We start from the raw sequence: 22323 nt of genomic DNA, 5'->3' as shown, positions 1-22323 counted from the left end.
TGCTCAGGGTGTGCGTCACACACAATCGCTGGTCACTATGCTGTGTGCTGAGCAGTGTGTTGCAGGAGATGGACACAGCACACGTATTCTGCAGTGGTGATTTTGCCGTGCACAATGTGCATGTGAACAGGCATTCATTGTTATGTTTAAGCTACAACTGTTATTATGCATTTAGGTATGACTTGCTTTGTGTGGGAGGTTGTTGGTCAGTCATTTCATCTGATTCCATGTCAGGCATCATTGTCTGACGCCACTTTACATTTTTCACATGTCAATGTGTACCTTATTGGTACTGTGTTGGTGTTTTGCTATTGCTTGCCATGTCATGTTGTGGTTTTGGAGGCTTTGGGTGACATACCACTGATTGTCATGGCCTGTTTTGCAGGTCTGTGTGATACACACCTTGCATGTGTACCTTTTGGTCACACAGGATTGGTTAGGTTTGAGTAGCTAGGGATGCACACAATGTGGAACTTCCATGGCAACATTCTCAGGGTGGTAATGTTGTGACAGTTGACTGTCTCTTTGTCATCATCGATTGTCACCTGGTATGTGCCAGGCCTGTGTGCACTCCGCAGGGGTGGGAGTTTAGGTGAAAAATGTGGCCACAAGCTGGGTCCGGGCTGCCTCGCCACGTGCCCTATATCCTCCAATGGCCAGCGCCTGTGCCTGTGGTTGGGGATGTGGGGGCACCACCATGTCCACCGGTACGCCCTGCCATGTTTCAACATTGTGCAGGACACATGCTGCCACAATGATCCTGAACACTGCTGGGGGGTGCATAGAGTAGCTGCCCGCCAGAGCGGAAGCGTGACTTAAGCACTCTGAATGTGCGCTCCACTATGCCCCTGGTAGCAATATGGGCAGCGTTGTATCTTACCTGGGGTGGTGTGGTGGCGTTCCGGATTCGCGTCATCATGTGGTTGCTCAGAGGGTAGGCACTGTCCCCTGGAGAGGTGATAATGGTTGTGATTATTGGGGTTTGTGTATTTGTCTGTATGTGACATGCATGCATGTGCACGGGCATTTGTACACAGCTAGGAGCCATGTGTCGCCATGCTGCCCAGCTTCCAGGGCCCAGCTCAGGGCGGACATTCTGTATATGAAACTATCATGGGTGGAGCCAGGGTAGTTTGCATAGACAGAGGTGATGATTCCCTTTGCATCGCATGCCACATGCACATTGATGGAATGCCAGTGCTTGCGGTTTCGGAAGATGTGCTCAGTGGCCCTAGGTGGACGTAGGGCCACATGGGTGCAATCTATGGCACCGAGCACTTTGGGGAAGTGTGCCACCCTGTAAAAGTCCTGGACAACGGCGTGCCTTTCTGCGGGTGTTCTGGGCATGTATATGTGCCTGTGGACAGAGGGGCGCGCTGTCATGATTGCCAAGACCTGGTGTAGGCAGCGTGACTGCGTGGCCTGTGAGACCCTTCCCACTATGGCAGTAGTCCGCTGAAATGACCCAGTGGCCAGAAAATGCAGGACATTGAGCACCTTCTCCAAGGGGCTCAATGCTTGGGAGCACAGTGTGGGGGATGTAAGGTCATCTTCCCACTTCCTGATGAGGTTAGGATGATATACCTGCCGTAGACCTGGTCGTCAGGCATCCCAAAAAGGCTAGTCCGTGGGGAAAAAATGCGGGCCCTGGCTATTCTCCTCCTCCTGCAGTGTCCCATGATCGGTGCTGCGACAAATGGGGCATTTATCGTAGCGGTATATACGTGTTTGTTGTTTGTGCGCACTTTTATACTGTGCGCGGGGACGCTTACGCCTGCCTTTCTGTGGCGGACGTGTTGACGCCTGTGCGCATCTTTTAGCGTGCGCTTGTTTCCCGTATTCGAATCCATGAAAACGAGTTGTTCGCGTGCGTGTGGGCCCCATTTCCCACCCCCTTTTTGGTGTGTGTGCGGACGTTGTGCGCTGTCCCTGTGCGCGTCACGCACGGCGTTCGGGTTGTTGCAATGATGTGTGCGCCCGTGTGCGCCATGCACGGATTTGGAGCACAACCAGTGGAAAACACACGCAGCGCCTTCCTTGAATCACACGCGTGCGTGTGCGCTTGCTTTTTCACGCTTGCGCCAGCTTGCACTGGGATTTTCGGCACACGTTTGTTCCATGAATCGGCCCCTACGTGTGGCGCCTTGATAAGGTGTACATGGCTTGATTATTTTTGGCCTCTTAACAGGTGGATGGTAAATTCAGGGAGAGAATAGATGGGCCTTGGCGAGATGGAGCGTCAGGCCCACACAGACACCAGAGATCTGCACAGCTCAGGCGCAGAACATAACCTGCCACAAGTCTTTGCATGTCACTCTGTGACGCTCCTCCTGACTCCGATAGACCGAGAGAGATAAAAGACAGACAAGCGCAAGCACATAAAGTAGGCAGAGATGAAAGACTAAGGGACCAATTCATGGAATCTTTTACACTGCTGAAAAGTGACTTTGCACTGCTGAGACAAACCCTGATGGACGGAACTGTGAGTAAGTAGTAGGTTGTTACAGGTAGTGATTCTGTTACATGTTACTGGTGGCTACGAGCGGTGAAATTAATATCTAGTGCATGTTACAATATGCATAAATGGAAAACAGTGACGTTAAGTATCGTTAGTTCTCAACCAGTTCACAATATTACGTCTGAAACTGAAATAAGTTTGTTCCACTCTCAGTGCAAAAGGGAGTGAGTTCCAAGTTTGTGCAGCCTTAACTGGATAGCTATTACCACCAGATTGTATTAAGTTAAGTTTAAACACATTAACGTTTTCTCCAAACCAGCTGTGTTTGAGATACATTTTTCTAAGCTATTTAGTCGTGATGTTGCTTGTTGACACATAGGGAGTGTCGTGCCGTGCACTTCCAGTTTGTCTGTGGAGCTAATATGCACTATTGGTTGCATTTCTTTTTTTTAACATCGTCTCATTGAATTGGGTACAGCTTGCTAGGGTTGGCATTAAGGACATACACTTTACATGTTTCGCCCATATAGCTCATGGAAGAGTCTACCATTTAAGATGGATTGTGCATCTTTGGAAAGAAGACCAGTTCTAATGCTTTTTGAAATGATAGCATAAGTGAGGTCAGCAGGCTGACGCATGTTTTGAGTTAGTTCTCTGTATTGGAAAGATTGCCAGAGATTAACATTTTCTATGCTGCCAAGTGTGTTGTGGCACTGTTTGTGTCCTAAGGTTTTAAAAATAGGTTCACCTGAGGCCATCAGGGGTCACAGGCAAGATGGCAACATGAGCTTGCAGCTCCGTCCTCGGCCCCGAGATTCCTGTGGAGTTTATGGGGTGAAGGGAACTCATCCCCTAAAAAAGCTTCAGGAATCGGAGGCGTGATCCATTGCCCGCCTGTTGGTGTGATCCCGGTGTCTGGAGGTGATCCCTGCACCAAGATATTCAGCTCGCAGAGTGGAGCCACACCTCCCCCACACTCCACGCGGTGTACGACAAGAGGCTGAGGTGTGTGACCGGCACCTGGGGATAGCACTGGGCTGTGTCGCAGGCAGAGGAGGACCCTTTCTCACATAAGATCGGCCCGATGTATGGTGTTCCGCAGCCTGCGGAAACCCAAGCTGTGGAAATGTGGGTGGCGGCATGGACCACTCAACCCCGTGATCAGGGGGAACGGTGGTAGTAGCACCAGGCCTGACTGGGGGCCCTCAGTGGTGCCGGCATTCTCCCACAACCCCGGAGGAGCCGGGAACCAGTTGTGGCAACGGCCACTGAGGAGCTGTGTCACGGCATTGGGGTGATGCATGGCCCTCCTCCTCCCCCCGTGGCCGCCACGATCGTATGGGGGCCGCCCTGGGCCTGCTCTGGTTTTCCCACCTGGGGACTAGCTAAATGTGCCCAGATGCATTGGAGGGCCTAAGGAGAATGGGCGCAGTCTACATCGGGGACTGATCACCAGAGGAGCTAGAAGGTACACATCAACTCCCCCACCAAGCGTCCCTAGGAGACATTTGCACGAGGAAGGATATGTGGAATTGGCGGTGCACAGGAGGTGAGGTGGTGGCTGGGGACGGTGCCCCCCTGCTTCTGCAGTGACATTGGGGACTTGTGATCCCCATGATACACTGGGGAGGGAGGAGATTGGACAGTAAAAAAAAGGGGAATGATAAGGGGGAGAACCCACACGCTGGTTCTATTTGAAGGACCCCACTGGGGAGCGGTTGCCTGGTCTCCCACTGAGGTGCCCTTAAAGTGCTGGCATACGGTCGACAGACCTGAATTGCACCTGGAGCTTGTGCCCTGTCACTGCACCAAGCGTGAACTCTGCCCCTCGCTGTTGGAGACGTGGGGTGCCTGAAAGGACACCGACTTACTGGCAAAACGTTTGGACCTACTCTCCATCTGCCACCCAGGGGAAATCTGGGTAAAACAGGCAAAGCGGTCTGACACCCAGCAGAGCTTCTCCCAGCGGCAAAATAATAACATAGCACCGCCGGTGTCTGAGGAGGTTGCGCCCAACGACCTTGGGTGGGCAGCGTCACTCTGTGCCCTGCATCTGGTCTGCACACCTCTGCACAGGACCCAGCACGGCCACGTGTCGCCCTCCTGTCCGCTTGATGAGAGAATCGCATCTCTGAAATGACAGTGATCCAGGGAAGCATCCAGTGGACTGGGTGCAGGTGAAAAGAGCGGACGGTGAATCCCGCAGTGTGGCGTGTTGGAGATGCCCGCAGGAACGCCATTGGAGACGTAGTGAAAGAGAGCCAGCAGATCCATTCTTGCCCCTGTGGCGACAACTCCAACCACTAAAGCTCATCAGCTACAGACGCCAGAGAAATCCCAGAGTAAACAGAGTAAAAGTTTTGATCACAAGTGTCTTATAGCCACAAACACATAGAGGGTTCAGGAATACAGCTACTCTTGAGTACCATGATAGCGCTGTGGCAAGGTTCCTATGAGCTGGAAGGAAGCCCTATCCAAATACCAGTTTAAGACTGGAGGTGACGATATGGCAACCCGGGTTCCCCCTGGTCCCCCCAGACTTGGGCACCATGCAAAATAATATCCAGATGATCCTGGATGAGATCAGGGGGATAAGAACAGACATGGGGGCCAAACTGGCAGATCTCACGACAAAGGTATTCACCTTGGAAGATTGCATGGAGGGTGTTGAGAACAATCAGCTATCCATGGCACTCCTGGAGACTTAGATGGAGGCAAGATTCATGGAAGTGCATCGCCACGAAGAGGAACTACATTTTAAAGTGGATCATATGGAAAAAACCAGGAGAGAAGAAATAATTTACGCATCTTCGGCGTTACAGAATCAGAAGGTGAAACTCTGCTTGGCCTGGAAGGCAAGGTGCAATAAATAATACGGATTGTCCTGGGGGCATATGCCAGAGAAGAGATTATATTGGACAGAGTTCATTGAGCTGGAGGGGGTGGCAAGGGCCCCCGCTTGGTGCTGGCAAGGCTACACTATTACAGAGACAAGGCTAAGATCTTGGAGAAGGCCAAGAACCTTTGGAACATACAGTACAGAGATTCCCGGGTGTCATCTTTCAGGACCTTTCGGCCCTCACATTGCTGATGAGGAAAAAATGTGGGAACCTCATCAGATGGCTGCAGGAGACGGGGGTCAGAGACCACTGGGGTCATCCATTCTACTTGGTGTTTGAGTGACAGAGGGAGAAGCATCATCTTGTGGTTGAGGAAGACATCCAGAGGGTCACGGAGGACCTTGTGAGAGGCTGCATGGGTCCCTGGGGAGGTCGGAATGGAGGGGACCTAGATCCCACTTGGGGTTCCAGTGGTCCCGATATGTTTAAGGGGAAATCTAAGGTGAAAGGGACTCAGAAGTTCCAAAAAAACAGACACTCCTCCTCCGCCTATGAGGGGCATTTAAAATGATCTGAAACTGTTTCATAAGTGTTCTGTACGCTGTTGACTATCCTGTTGCCCCCATGGAGGAGTTGAAACTGAAGGGGGGTGAGATGTATGGCCCGGGCACTCTAAAGGGGCTGACTCGCTTCTCTAGTTGTGTTGACGCTGATGTTGCACTCGCAGTTAGGACATTATTTATCAGTTCATGTTGGTTATTAAGGATGTGATGGGCTAATGATCCAATTGGGAATATAATATGATGTGAGGGGCGGTGAACTCGGGAGACCCCGACTCAGGGTCCTTGTGATACACTGATCGTGATTATGAAGTGGGAGAATGGAAGACCAGGCTCCCGTCCTTCACCTCTCGCGCTTGGCCTAGAGGGTCACGGCCCAGACACCCGCCGCGGGAAGAGTTTGTCCATTTACCAGACGACCAGGTACCCTGGTACAGGAACATACGGATGTGTCCACCTGCCTGCCCAACAGCCCGCACTGGCCATGCCGACCCCTGCGGCTCGGATCAGCTAGACTAAAAACCACACGTCGTTAGAGATGCCATGACGACCTAGACAACGGGAAGCACATCTGTACAAGTATACACACTTAACATTTCCACACCAATCTACACGAAGAACATACTCAGTGCTCTGACGTAGGCGACAGGCATATTCACGGACGTGCATCTTTATTATTTTTACATAGGCTTTCAGAATGCAGAAACGCAAGATGCATCATGAACTCATCTATAACGCTTGCTCACGCTTCCCTTGAAACCCGTTACCACCATGAGAGGTATAATGGAAACACGATACTGGTCATGGAAATGTATGCTACTATAATCTAAAGCACCTATGCACCAAACAGACTACTTAAGCACCAGGCCCGAGTAGGCCTCAAACAAGAGCTCCCGTGGACATTAACAAAGCAAGAGTCAGGTTGCTGATCCTGCAGAAAGAACCCGATGGAGCAACCAGCCAAGGTCGCAGTGTTGCAAGCCCACATCCAAGAACAAATCATCAAAGGCACGATGTTGCAACCTCGTACTCCGCGTACCAACGTTAAAGTCATATCTACAAATTAAACCAGACACACAGTGGAAAAGCAATATTAATTGTGCAGAATTCTGCCTCAAACACGGTCCCGCCTCACGTGACCAAGCCGAATCTGACGAGATGCCAAAACCCAGGAGAGAAAAGGCGTCTGGGTCCCTCACTACGAGACACAGGCCGAGACACTTGAAAGGCTCAATGGACACCTGCTACAGTGGGAGCGGTCAGCGGGAGCGGTCAGCCTTCCACCTATGAATAAATCCTCACATTGTCTGCACGTACCCATATTGAAACATTGTTGCAAACACAGGTACACCGAGAGCTGGGAACAACGGTGGTCCCAGGCTGGGGAGCTCACGGATGCACCAATCAGAACATGGGGCTCTTATCTCAGACGTCAGTAACATTAGCCAATCCTCAGGAGCCTTCATGTAACAATTCTTATGTATCCAATTATAGGGACAACCCAGATATACCACCTGACTACACCTTGTCCACTAATATCATTCTCTATATGTGTACTATACTAACCCTACCACTCGAGCAACCAATTAAGAGTGGCGATAGGTTTTTTGTTAACTTTCTGAAGTGACGCAAGTAGCGCGTCATAATGCAGTAAAAAGGGCCTGCGAGCCCCACGATTATGTGTGTGTCAGGACGGACGCGTACGCTCCTTGACCCATCCCTGCCGTTTTGTATAAATAAACAGCAGAGTCGCCTTGCTCCTTGTGTGCGTCTCATACTCTATCTCATCTGGGATATACGGGAGGAGTTGGGGCCTCCCTGCCCGGAGGTCTGCGGACGGCCCGGCCGACCCCGGCAGAATTTCCCCCCGACAAGTTGGAGGCACTGCTGAGATCTGTTTAAGATCAACTTTTATTTTTAGTTTTTCCAGGCACTCCCGTTGCGAGGAGGCCCGGCGGCACGGCCCCCTCTGCCGTTGCCCCCTTCTGAGGACTACAGGACCATCGCGGAGCCGCGAGAAGACCGGACAGCGCAATCCGGATATTGGCCCTCGGGAGCCGGTTGAGAAGTATCCCGCCCGCGGTCGGCGAGTGTCCAGACGTGGTCCAGACGAGGGGAGGTGGCGAGCCGCTTGGAGGGTGCACGCAGTCGAGCGGCCCTGCATCGAGAGAACTTGGTGAGCATGACACGCACAACAAGCAATGCGAAATTGTGAGGGAGGGGGAGGAAGTAAATAAGGGAGGGGGGAGGTATTGTAGAGATGTGCGGCGAAGGTTTAACTGAGTGTTGCTAATGGAATGAATGATAGGAAAACGAGTGCGAGAACAGTCGGCTAACGTTACGCGAAAGAGGGGGGCGGGGCACGAAAACATCACGTGCAGCCGCTCGTAACAGTCAGCTAACGTTACGCGAAAGAGGGGGGCGGGGCACGAAAACATCACGTGCAGCCGCTCGTAAGACCCTGATGGTCTAAATTGCGACTAAGTGTGAGGGTGGGTGTGTGTGGTTTCCTACGACTTGACATTTATTGATCAATGAGTAGATGAGGTTCCCTATTGTTCGAGCAAGAAACTCGATAGGTAGATGACGTTTCCCTGTGGGCGGTAGCTAGTTACATAGTTGCCCAAAACGGAAGATAATTGGCTGGTTAAGCCCTCCTGTTAAGGGGCGTATCACACGCGAGGCGACGCAGTGTGCGCAGTCCGGTTATATTATTGATGAGATTACCTTGTTCCAGGAGAGACAGGAAGACAGCTGTAGGGTTAGCGGGGTAGATTGCAAGTGTATTTTGAACTTAAAAAACATAACAAGAATATACCAGTAGCTCGAAGAAATCGGTGACGTCACCAGTAGGGATTTAATAGGATATCGCGAGCACAAGGAATTTTGGGTTTGAGAGTGGTGGGGAAGAGAAGCATGATAAAGGAGCTGGTACGGAGATAAACTATAAACCAGTGGATCAAAAACAAGGGGAAAGGGGCGTGGCTGCGCACGGAGAACGCCGGCCACGGCAAGTGTAAACGGGGGAGGAGAACGGAGAAACAGGACGACTGTATAAGATCATCGTAAGGGGTACGCAGCCGCAGGGGGCTGCGTGCGCTTCGGCCGCAGGGGGCCGTAGGGGAAGGAATATAATATAACATCATATTTATTATTATTGCATAATTTGTCAAAAGGATTGTCGAAAGTCCCCACATTTGCGGGGCGAGGTAAGCAATACAAGGTTGTATATCGTAAACTGCTAGTAAGGGGAAGGGTAACAAGGGGAGTGAATTTATGTCATACGGGAGAGGGTCGGGAGGGTGGGGGAACACCCTCACTACCCCACTACAGCACATATGCACCACACTGCCACCACATAGGGAGAAGTTAATTAAGTACAGCATAGAGTGGACCCAGGGGACAGATAACAAAATGTTAACACCATGGCCGCCTAATGGTAGTTTCGATCCATATGCCCAACATTCACTACTGAACCATCTGCACAATACATACAAGGGGAAGAAGTTGGCAAACCATGTGGAGGTGTTTAACTTATGGAGGATGTTCCAGGGGTCTCGACCAGGACCAAATGGAATGTTCACTATGGGGGAAACACCGGAAGAAAAGGAGATTAAGAAAGAAGGAACGGGTGGGGAAAAGGAGTGCGAAAGCACAAAGAATACGGGGAACGAAAGACAGGGAGGAGAAAAGATTGATAAATCAGACGACATAAAAAAGGAACCGAGCAATGGGATACCCATAACACCGGGAGTGAAAACAGAGGGAGGAGGGTTGTACCCTTTAAGAGAATTAGGAGAAATAGCAGGACAGTTAAGGGCGGCTGAAGGATACTCAAACCCGGCATACAGCCCTCCACCATATGTGGCTCATGGGAAGATACCAATGGGGGACAGGAGGATTAGAGAAGAGCAGACTGTAGAGATAGGAAACGATGAGTGGATAGCTGCACAGATATTGTTGAAATTACGAGGCTCACTAACTGGAGAAGAAAGGGAGGCGGTAAGGAGAACAAATGAGGATAGTGCCAGAGAGAGTGAAATGAGGGGAGAGGAGCTACTACGGCAGAAGGAAGAGATTTTGGAGGAATGATTAGCAGAACTAAGGGATGAGCAGAATGAACTGATCAAACAACTTGAGCGGGAGGAAAGAGAGAGAGTGAGGAAAAGGAAAGAAGGTAAGGACGAATTGGAAAAATTAAGGGAACGAAGTGAGGAACAAAAGAGAGAAGCTGAAAGGGTAAAAGGAGCAGCAGATAGGGTATCAAGAGTAGTGCTGAGAGAGAAGAAGAAGGAAGAAGAAGAAAAGGAAAAAGAAATGGAAATATGGAGGAGGAGGATAATATCAGAGGCAACTAAGAAATATGAAGAGGGGAAGGTAATAGAGAGTATAGTAGAAAGAGAAAGGGTGAAATGGGAAAGGAAGAAAGAGGATGAAAGGATATTGGAACAGATGAGCAACGAAGTAATGGAGGAGTTGAAAAGGAAAAGGGAGGAAAATAGTAGGGAAATGGAGGAGAGGAGTGAAGGAGGAAGAGAAGAGAGGGGTTGGGAGAGTGAAAGATGGGGAGATGTATATAAAAGTAGAGAGGTAGCAACAACATCAGCACAAAGGGGAACAGTTGGTAACAACGGAAAGGGAGAAAGAGACCTAATAGACTTAAAAACAGTAACAATAAAAGGAAAAAAGGCAGAGTGGGGGGTGCCATTTATGAATGATTTTTGCAGTGAGGAGGAAGGAGGAGTGGAGAAGGATGGAAGGAAGAGTGAAAGGGAAAGCTTAGATAAACTATACCTTACTAGAACAAACATAGATTAGCCCTGGATGAGTAGAAGATGGGAGGAGCTGGAGAGAAGTAAGGAGGAAGTGAAAAGAATAGGGGAAACACAAACCAATGAAACCACGCCACCCACATCACCATCGCACCCTCCCACGTCACGCCCTACATGTTCAACTACCGCGCGCTCTCTGCACAGAATAAAGCTCGCGCCCTTCATGAATGAACTTACACCTTATGCATGTCGGCTTAGGGACCTCCCTAGTCGCAGGCAAGACAGACAAATAAACATACCCATATTGAACACAGGAAATGATGAAAAAAGGGGAAAGGAAGAAGAGGGAGGTAGGAGCAGAGGTAGTAAGGAAGAATTTGGAGTAGTAAAAGAAATGGGGGAAGAGGAGGGGTGTGAAGACTCAACATTATGGAGCGTAAAGGGTGACACAAGACAGAATTTAATGCCACTGCTGGAGAGAGGAGGGGTTAGACCACAGTATGTACCTTGGAAACATACGGATAAGGAAAATATAAAATGTAGGCTCCCATCACTAAGTGGAGGTGCGGGTAAGTGGATATATGAAATGGAAAAACACACCGCAGGACAGAAACTAGCAGTAGGAGATGTGAAGGGCCTGTTAATATCAATATTAGGGGATAGAGCGGATGACATTTGGAAAAGAGCGGGATTCCATGGGGTAACAATAACGAACACATCGCATGATGGGGCACCATTTGCAAACTGCAGACATGCGCTATGGCAGGCACTGAGAGTGCAGTACCCAGACACATCAGACATAGGAGCCATTACTTCCCGTAAGATGGGTGAAAATGAGGATCCTGTTGATTATATCCAGGATGTTCAAGAGAAGTGGCGCATGGAAACTAGAGAACAATGGGACAAAACACCAGCCATATTTTATCATATACTAGTACAAGGGCTCCCAGAAGGAGTTCAAAAACAACTAAAGAAAGTAGTGGGGATGGAAGCAAAACCATGGCCAGAAATACAACTGACTATAGTACATCACTGCAGAACATGGCAAGGAAAAATGAAACAAAAGGAAGAGGATAGGAAAACAGAAGAGGCCAAATTAGTACAGAAAAAACTTACTAAATACACAATGGAAGGGGCACTAATAACTACGCCCACACCAATGGCCCAAAGCCCAACGCAAGTAGTGGCTGCACAAGATCCCGCACAAATAACGCCTCCACAAGGTGTAATACAGCAAGTGCCGCCTCTGCAATTACACGCACCAAACATGGGAGGAGGGTACCCAATGCAAGGAACTGGGTATTATAGTTATAACCGAGGGAGAGGAGGGTTTATGAGGGGGAGAGGATATGGATATAATACCCAACAACAGGCTGGGGGACTAAGAAATAACTAACCCACAGGGCAACCCGTATACCAGGACAACACAGGGAGCTTCCCATGGCAAAACAGGGAACCACCCGTGTGTTGGAGCTGCGGACTATTAGGACACATGTCACGTACATGTAGGGTCAGGCCAGGAACACCAGCATGGAATGAACAAGCACAACCTAGGACATTACAAGAACAGCAGGGCATACAACAACAGCAGACGTCACAAAAAGGGAGTGACCCACAACAACAAACAACACAACAGCCACAAACCTATTCACTGCCACAACAACAAATAACACAGTACCTGCCACCGCCACAACAACAAGTAGCGTTAATACAACCACCACCCCAAAATGAACGAACACAATTGGGTGGGGTGACGGTGTTGGGACACAACCCTTACACAGGGAATGGCCAATAATTGTACCCCCAATAGGCCAGCCCACAGACGGCCTTGGTGTGTCCCATCCTGTCAGTAACACCTAATAGTGCGGAGGAACCACGCATAGAGGTAACGATAGGTGACAAAAAATTATCATTTCTTGTTGACACCGGGGCAACCCGGTCTTGCATAAGGGAAGGTAAATTTAAGATGTCAGGCGAAGCCATGAACACCCAAGGATTTTCTGGGGCTAAAGGGTTGGTTCCATTTACTGATAATGTTCCCTTATCTATTGGAGATTATGATCTGTCAGTTCCACTCTTGTATTATAGTGCCTCACCAGTAAATATACTGGGGAGGGACATAATGAATAGGTTGAACATGACGATCTCCTTTACAGAGGATGGCATAATTTGCTCTACTCCAGGGATTAACATGCTCGCAGCACGACAGATTTTGCAAGCATACTGTGGACAGACAGCGATTAGGGCGGAGCCAGTAGATGGCGAGATATTCCAATATGGCACTGACATGGCATTTGCATGGATGCCAGGGATAGAAGGGAAAATATGGAGGAGACCAGCAGCCTATCTATTCCGACCAGAAACACCAGGTAATGAACTAGAAGGGAAGGTGTTTGTAGTGGACATTGAGAGCATTATTGCAACAGCTGATTATGTTGCTGTGCACGCCCAAGATAAAGAAGGGAGAGCATGGAGGGCGGTGATAGCACTAGCAGAAGGATGTAGGCTGACCCAGGTGTCAGATGAAGAGCTGTTCTCAGAAGAAAAGGAAGAAAATGAAATGGTGTTCATGATGAGTGTAGAAATATGGCTAAGAGTGGCTCACAAACAAGTAGCACAGAAAATTGCAATGGCACTTGAGGCACCCGCAGGCACCCCAGTCCCATTTTTTAAGGAGGATATGTCAAAGGTGCCCAAATCATTATGGACTATTAGCCCTTATGACGTGGGATGCATAAAAAGCATAGGGGGTGTAAGGATAAAATTGAAAAAAGGTGCGATACTACCAAGAGTTAAACAGTACCCATTGTCAAAAGAGGCAGATGAGGGCATATTTGAAACCATAACGGCCCTTATAAACAATGGCATATTGGTCCCCTCAGAATCACCATGTAACACAGCTGTGTACCCGGTGCGCAAGGCTAAAGGGGGGTCTTGGCGCTTCATACAGGACCTCAGACCCTTGAACAACATAGTAGAAGCAGAGTATCCAGTAACAGCAAACCCGGCCACAATATTGTGTGGCATTCCAGCAGAAGCATCACGATTTACAGTGATTGACCTTAAAAATGCTTTCTTCTCAATACCATTACACCCAGACTCACAAGATTTGACAAGCTTCACTTACCGAAATACAAAGTGGAAACATACCAGATTACCACAGGGGTATTGTGAATCACCCTCAATTTTCAATAGAGTAATACAGATGGATTTGGGTAACGTTGAGGTGGAAAGCACAGTGTTACAGTATGTGGATGACATAATAATTTGCAGTACAAACGAAAGTAAATGTAGAGAGGACTCTTTAAAAATGTTGACGATACTGGCAGAAAAGGGGTACAAGGTAGACATGGAAAAGATACAATACTGTCAGGAACAGGTACTTTACATTGGTCAACTGATATCCCAACATGGAAGAAGGATTGCACCACAAAGAGCACAGGCCATCTCAAGCACTCCCGTGCCACAGACTGTGAGAGAACTGCAGCAATTTCTGGGGCTGTGCAACTACTGTAGAGCATGGGTATTTGATTACAGCTCATACATAGGACCCCTGCTTGAGGGTTTGAAGGAAGCAAATAAAGGGGAGAAAAAGTTGGGATGGACTATGGAAATGAGGGAGGCATTTGACGAATTAAAAGACGCGATATCAACTGCTCCAGTACTTGCATCCCCAGACTATGAGCGGCGCTTCTTTATATTTTCACATTGCGACTCAGCAGTGATGAAAGCAGTATTGGCCCAAAAAACTAGCATGGGCTATAAACCAGTAGCATTTTACAGCGGTCACTTAGACCCTATAATGTTAGGCCACTTCTCTTGTGAACAAGGTCTTGCTGCAGCTGCTTTTGCAGTAGAAAAAGCATCAGCAATAACTATGGGGTGTCCAACTACACTATTTGTGGAACATGCACTATTTGCGATATTGAATAAACCTAAGTCCACGTTAACGACACAGAGGGCATCAGGTTATGAGATTATTTTGTCTAAAGCTGAACTGGCAATTGTTAGATGTAGCACGGTTAACCCTGCAAGGTTCCTAGCAGAAGTAATTGAAGAGGGAGATTACGCCCACGACTGCACCCAAGTAACTGAAATATACTCATGTACTAGGAAAGTTGAAGAAAACGCACTAGAGGGAGGTGAGCTTTTGTTTATTGATGGGTCATCAACTATTGATCAAGGAGATGGGATACGAAGGACTGGGGCAGCAGTAGTAAAAATGATGGAGGCGCCGGTGTGTGTGGCTATGAAGTGTGTACAATTACCACAGCACTACTCTGCTCAAGCGGCGGAACTCGTTGCACTAATATTGGCATTAAAGGAAAGTTTAAATAAAAGAGTAACTATATATTCCGACAGTGCATATGTTACATCCACTGTCCACTCAGGGCTATCAAAATGGAGAAGGAGAGGGTTTAGGAGAGCTGATGGCACTCCAGTACAACATGCCCTCTTGTTGGCTGAACTAATTGAAGTAATAAACGACCCCCAAGAACTAGCCCTAGTAAAATGCACCGCACACACCAATGGAGAAGACTACGTTTCAAAAGGAAATGCAGCAGCAGACGCACATGCGAAATATGTTGCATATTTTGGTGAGATATGGAACCCCACAGACTCACAGAGAGGGAGAGGCAGGGGAATAGCGAGGGAGATGTTAATAAGAGAAGGGTACACCCATCTCCCAGCAACACAGATTATGGAGCTACAAGCGGCTGCACCAATGGCCGAAAAAGAAGTATGGGTGAAAAGAGGATGCACAATGTCACCAACCGACGCACTATGGCGCCAGGGTGGCACTGGGAAAGTTGTAATACCGTTGGCACTGTTAAATACCGCCTTGAGCCAATTACATCACCCTGCCCATACAGGCAAGGAAATAATTGCAGCACGAATTAGAGAAGATTGGTTTTGTCCCGAGTTAACCTCCCATGTGTCAAATTTTATCAGCAATTGCCTCACATGTCAACAGTTTACGGCCGGTCATACTCTAAAAGTGATAAGAGGTACAATACCCCGGCCAGAAGGACCTTTTCGGCACCTTCACATTGACTATGTTGATATGATCAACATCTGTCAAGGCAATAGGTATATGATTGTAGTAGTATGTCCATTTTCTAGGTGGATTGAAGCAGGGCCCTGTTCACACCCTGATGCGTTTAGAGCAGCCAAATTCATAGTAAGGGAGGTCTTCCCCAGGTGGGGAGTGTGCGAGGTGTTAAGATCAGACAACGGCCCCCATTTCGCAAATGAAATGTTCCAGCATATTACATCCCTGCTGAACATTAAACACAAATTTGCATGTGCATACCACCCACAGGCTAATGGTGTATGTGAACGCCTGAATGGCCTATTGAAGGAGGCAATTGCTAAAATACAACAAACAACAAAGAAAAGTTGGTTGTATTGCCTTCCGTTAGCATTGTTTGAACTTAGAAACAGGCCAGGGTCCGACCACCACCTCACCCCTCACGAAGTGGTTACTGGACGTCAAATGCGCCTTCCCCTAACACCAACGTCAAGGGCATTCACTGATAACGAAAGTTCAGCGAATGTGTTAGGAGATGAAATGTATCAATATGTGTCTTCTTTGATTACTAGTGTCGTGTTTGTGTCTCAACAGCTCGAGCGCACACGGGGCGGGTCTACCAGCAATCAAGAAAAAGACGAAAGTACGGAATTGGGAAAGGAGAACTCGTGCAAACTTGCCAAAGGTGACCACGTACTACTTCGCAATTTCAATAGAAGGTGGCACGAGAAGAGGTTCACTGGCCCCCATCTGGTAGAGGACGTATCAACAAGAGCAGTAAAACTAAAGGATAAGCGTGCCTGGAACCACCTACATGACGTAAAGATCTACAAACTGCAGACCCGCCCCAGCGCCAACGACAGGTCCGTTGGAAGAACAGCAACAACATCGCCGACAGCGGAAGAAAGTTCCACCACAGACAACGACCCAATTGTTCCCTCGGAGACGATAACTGACGAAGAAAGGGGTGATCCCCATACTGCCCACCCCATGGTCACACGCTCAAAGAGTAAAAATACTTCCGCCATCTGAGCGCAAACCCCCCTCCATTGACTCCTAAGTACAGTTGTAACTAAAACTAAAGGACATTGCTTGCACCAATACACATGTAAACACGTGAATGTTCTCTTTTTTCTCTCGCACATACAGGAACTGCGTAATATTGTATTGTTAAGAAGAGCTAATTAACAAGTTCAGTGTACAGGCGTAGATGGTACTGCCAGACGATAACTACCCAGAAGAATTGTCACACCAATTTGTATACGAAATAAAGAGGCCAACATACCTAAAAAGGAGAAGGGTACGTGTCTACTACACAGCCTTCCTCCTGGCCATAGAATATTACATGCCCCACCTCCGCCCATACTTGCCGGTCCTAAGAGACCCATCACTTAGAGTAGCGTGGGAGCAGCTCTTCGCCTGGGCACTGAATGACCACTTGATAGGGAGAGCTTAAAGGAAACAAAACTAACATTTAATAACGAGCACTTTTGAGAATTTTTAGGCGGGCAACTGTAACGTCGCAAGAATAAGCTGCCAGGACCGCAGCAGGGTAAGAGCAAAATGCCGGTGAAATTAGCATATGTAATAAAAATAATAGGGATTTTTATGATCACCGGATTCTTGGCTGCCTCTGTCTGGCAGTACAGCTATGTTATTGATTTTATTGCTGCACCCAAACTTAATATACCCCCGTCCCCTGCTGCAACAGGTGTTACGTCAGGTGGTAATCGTAATTTTGCACCCAAGCAAAATAGAGTTAAACGCAGCACGTACTCAGACAATAAAGGTATTGATAATTATGTACAAGATTCAGCACACGTCACAAACAACATATGGTACCAACACATGACCCGCATTGGTAAGCAGACAACCGAGGATAGCTGTTACGTTTGCTCATTAATACCATACGCCATGAGCGCTTCACGAACATTTGTTGCCACAGAAATAGATGAAAAAACAGCACAGTGCATAATATATTTGGCCCTGTTCCAAACGAAAGGAAGATTTCAAGGAACAGTAGTGCACATGACATGGAAAACACGAGACTCATACCCATATGAAAACAACTTCCTCAAGACCTATCTGAGTTATCACAAGACCAGTTTACATGCTGAAGCATTCAGGTACATAACAAGTGGCCCTGCAAAAGGAGAAACAAAGAAGGTAACACTGCAGTATCTACCATGTGATTGGTACGCAACTGAAGTTCCGGGTAAACAAGGATGCTGGGAGAGGCCGCTACTGACGATAACAGGAAAGGTGTTCCTGGGCAACAGCTGGGAGATAGGAGTGATTGGCAGCAACATGGTAACAAAAGAAACTATCTCAACTATCGAGACACACAATCATCGATGTTGGACGACGTGGATCAAGTATGTACCAATGCTCACGTGGGTAGAAGAAGATGAAGACCCGATAACTATACTACCATTGACTGCGCCTAAAGTATGCTACCAGCATAAAGGAGAGGTGGACGTAGGATATAACACCAATTGTGCAAGCGTGATGGAGTTGCCTGAGGGGGGAGCGGGAACAGTAGTAATAATGGACCATTATTGGGCCTGTGGAGAAAAAGCATATCATACACTGCCTCCCCTGTGGAATGGTGTGTGCACAATGGTACACGTCAATGTACCATCACTAGTGGTACCTAAGAAGCATGTCGATGTGGCGAAATTTCCTAAAATGGACGAAGGGGATAAGAGAAGAAAGAGATCTGCACCACTTCAGAAGGAGCAAGGAAACAGGACCAACAGCAATGATACTGTCCTAAACAGGAGAAAAAGACAAGGAGAGCCATTGACAGGAAATTACCTGTGGGGAAGGTCGGAAACGGAACTAACATCAATACCGCCAGAACACAGACTATTCAGCAGAGCAGCAATGTTCTTCTCCTCAATAATACATCCGGGACTGCAGGCATACGCAAACGCAAAATGGCTCCAAATAACACGGTGGGAAATAATGATGACCATCAATTCAACAGTAAATGGGTTCAACGCAATTAAAGAGGAGCTGCGAGCTGTAAGGATGGTAGCACTCCAGAACAGATATGTATTGGACCTTCTCACAGCAATGGAAGGAGGAGTTTGTGCAAAAATAGGACAATCTTGCTGCACGTTCATACCTGCCAACGATGCTGACAATGGTACACTGACAGAAGCAGTTTCACAATTGGCCCAGATGCACTCCAAAATGATGGACGAAAGTAACGGTGTAAACAAGGATAAGAGCTGGTTTTCACTATTATGGTCATGGATGCCATCTTGGCTGTCAGATGGACTGAAAATAATAGTGGGATGTGCTATTTTGGCTGGAGCTACCCTGATCATAATTAGATTTTGGAAGGCCCGGAAAGCACGCACGACTGACGAGTTGCTGGAAATGGTGGGAATGCACCCCTTAATGCCAGCAGATGACGGCCAGCATACAGGTGTGATAATACAAGAAAGGGAGAAGTTGCGCACCCAAATCATCACCAATCATCTAGACCCACCATCAGTGAAGATTGAGAACCCAAGGAACCCCAGGAGCTACATAGGAAGATGGGTATACTGTACTCCTGGAGGAACATGTGAATACATGTATTGGTCATTTGAAGATCATGTAAACCATTATGGACATCTCGGAGGGATAACTAAGATATGGAGGGTAAGAGGAGATAACGAGAAGGATATGTTTGTGGTCGACAAGTCGACCAGAGGGGGGACTGAAGTGGGAGAATGGAAGACCAGGCTCCCGTCCTTCACCTCTCGCGCTTGGCCTAGAGGGTCACGGCCCAGACACCCGCCGCGGGAAGAGTTTGTCCATTTACCAGACGACCAGGTACCCTGGTACAGGAACATACGGATGTGTCCACCTGCCTGCCCAACAGCCCGCACTGGCCATGCCGACCCCTGCGGCTCGGATCAGCTAGACTAAAAACCACACGTCGTTAGAGATGCCATGACGACCTAGACAACGGGAAGCACATCTGTACAAGTATACACACTTAACATTTCCACACCAATCTACACGAAGAACATACTCAGTGGTCTGACGTAGGCGACAGGCATATTCATGGACGTGCATCTTTATTATTTTTACATAGGCTTTCAGAATGCAGAAACGCAAGATGCATCATGAACTCATCTATAACGCTTGCTCACGCTTCCCTTGAAACCCGTTACCACCATGAGAGGTATAATGGAAACACGATACTGGTCATGGAAATGTATGCTACTATAATCTAAAGCACCTATGCACCAAACAGACTACTTAAGCACCAGGCCCGAGTAGGCCTCAAACAAGAGCTCCCGTGGACATTAACAAAGCAAGAGTCAGGTTGCTGATCCTGCAGAAAGAACCCGATGGAGCAACCAGCCAAGGTCGCAGTGTTGCAAGCCCACATCCAAGAACAAATCATCAAAGGCACGATGTTGCAACCTCGTACTCCGCGTACCAACGTTAAAGTCATATCTACAAATTAAACCAGACACACAGTGGAAAAGCAATATTAATTGTGCAGAATTCTGCCTCAAACACGGTCCCGCCTCACGTGACCAAGCCGAATCTGACGAGATGCCAAAACCCAGGAGAGAAAAGGCGTCTGGGTCCCTCACTACGAGACACAGGCCGAGACACTTGAAAGGCTCAATGGACACCTGCTACAGTGGGAGCGGTCAGCGGGAGCGGTCAGCCTTCCACCTATGAATAAATCCTCACATTGTCTGCACGTACCCATATTGAAACATTGTTGCAAACACAGGTACACCGAGAGCTGGGAACAACGGTGGTCCCAGGCTGGGGAGCTCACGGATGCACCAATCAGAACATGGGGCTCTTATCTCAGACGTCAGTAACATTAGCCAATCCTCAGGAGCCTTCATGTAACAATTCTTATGTATCCAATTATAGGGACAACCCAGATATACCACCTGACTACACCTTGTCCACTAATATCATTCTCTATATGTGTACTATACTAACCCTACCACTCGAGCAACCAATTAAGAGTGGCGATAGGTTTTTTGTTAACTTTCTGAAGTGACGCAAGTAGCGCGTCATAATGCAGTAAAAAGGGCCTGCGAGCCCCACGATTATGTGTGTGTCAGGACGGACGCGTACGCTCCTTGACCCATCCCTGCCGTTTTGTATAAATAAACAGCAGAGTCGCCTTGCTCCTTGTGTGCGTCTCATACTCTATCTCATCTGGGATATACGGGAGGAGTTGGGGCCTCCCTGCCCGGAGGTCTGCGGACGGCCCGGCCGACCCCGGCAGAATTTCCCCCCGACAAGTACATGGCCATGAAGCTTGGGGATGGGATTTCCGCTGGATGAATACCTCGGGGCATGGGGTGAGCTTCTGATCCCAACAAGTTTTGGGGGATGGAGACGGACCACTCGGATGGGAGGGTGGGAAGGATATGGGGGAGGGCAGGGGTGGTAACGGGAGGGGGAATGGGGGGAGCACGGGGTGGAAATGAGTGGGGTGTGGGCAGCCAGGTCAAACCATGGATTTATAATTTGCATTGGGCTCAGAATTGGGATTTTTGAGTGGTAGTCTCAGAGAACAAGGTCGAGGATGATAATGGTTGAAGGACGAGTAGGCACGCTGAACGTTAAGGGCTTGAACTCTCAGAATAAGAGATCTCCCACTAGCAACATGTTTCGCAAACTGCAGATAACAATCCTCTTCTTGTAGAAAACCCACTATAAGCAAGAAGGGAATCAACGATGAAGGGGAAAGAAATTGGGAGAAATTTCTGGGCTTCCCACAAGAGCACTAAGAAAAAGGGGCTAGGCATACTTTTGGGCAAATCACAACACCTCATGGATGTGGAAACCAAGAGGGGCTTTGGCGGGCGGTTTCACGAGGTGAAGGGTACCTGCGAAGGTGAACGGATCACACTGGCTACCCTATATGCACCCAACGTAGGTCAGATACAGTTTCTGAGCCGGGTTTTCAGAGTGATGGATGAATGGGCAGAGGGGGCCATGATACTGGGTGGAGATTTCAATCTTATAATGGTCCTCAATTAGACTGGTGGTCCGGGAAGGGTACAGGGGCTAAGGAGGCTACGAAGGACAACATATCCCTATGGAATCTCCTGCGGGAACATTACTGGGTAGATGTATGGCGCAAAGCATGGCCAGGCCCGGGTGGTTATACTTTCTTTTCTCCCCCCGCACTACACATATACAAGAATTGACCTTCTATTGATATCTGAGGAGGGAGGAGGGGAGGTTGGGGTACCGAGTGTGGAGGCTATTACCTGGTCCGACCATGAACTCTTGGTGGTGAATTGGTCACTCCCAAGAACCCTGAGGACTATTCGATGGCACTGGAATGACACACACCTGAGGTACCAGGTGTTCAGAGACTTTATAAGGAAGGAAATGGTAGCCTATTTTGAGATAAATGACAATGGGGAAACAGAAATGATGATGGTGTGCGAGATGGCAAAGGCCACCTTTTGAAGCCTCCTCATTGCATGGGGGTCCCGACGAAAGCGTAAAAAGCACTGATTGAGAGCAAGCTCTGCGATGACCTGAGAGCTATGGGGGCATGACTTAACCGCAAAGAAGAAAATCAAGAAGCTCTTCTTGGAGAAATGCGGGAGAAGAGACATGCACTACATAACTACATAAGGTCCTCATAGGGGAAGTGGTCAAAAAA

The sequence above is a fragment of the Ambystoma mexicanum genome, chromosome 4p, assembly GCF_040938575.1.
Source record: "Ambystoma mexicanum isolate Mex_15411 chromosome 4p, UKY_AmexF1_1, whole genome shotgun sequence".
Classification (NCBI taxonomy): domain Eukaryota; kingdom Metazoa; phylum Chordata; class Amphibia; order Caudata; family Ambystomatidae; genus Ambystoma; species Ambystoma mexicanum.
Note: the sequence above shows the minus strand (reverse complement) of the source record.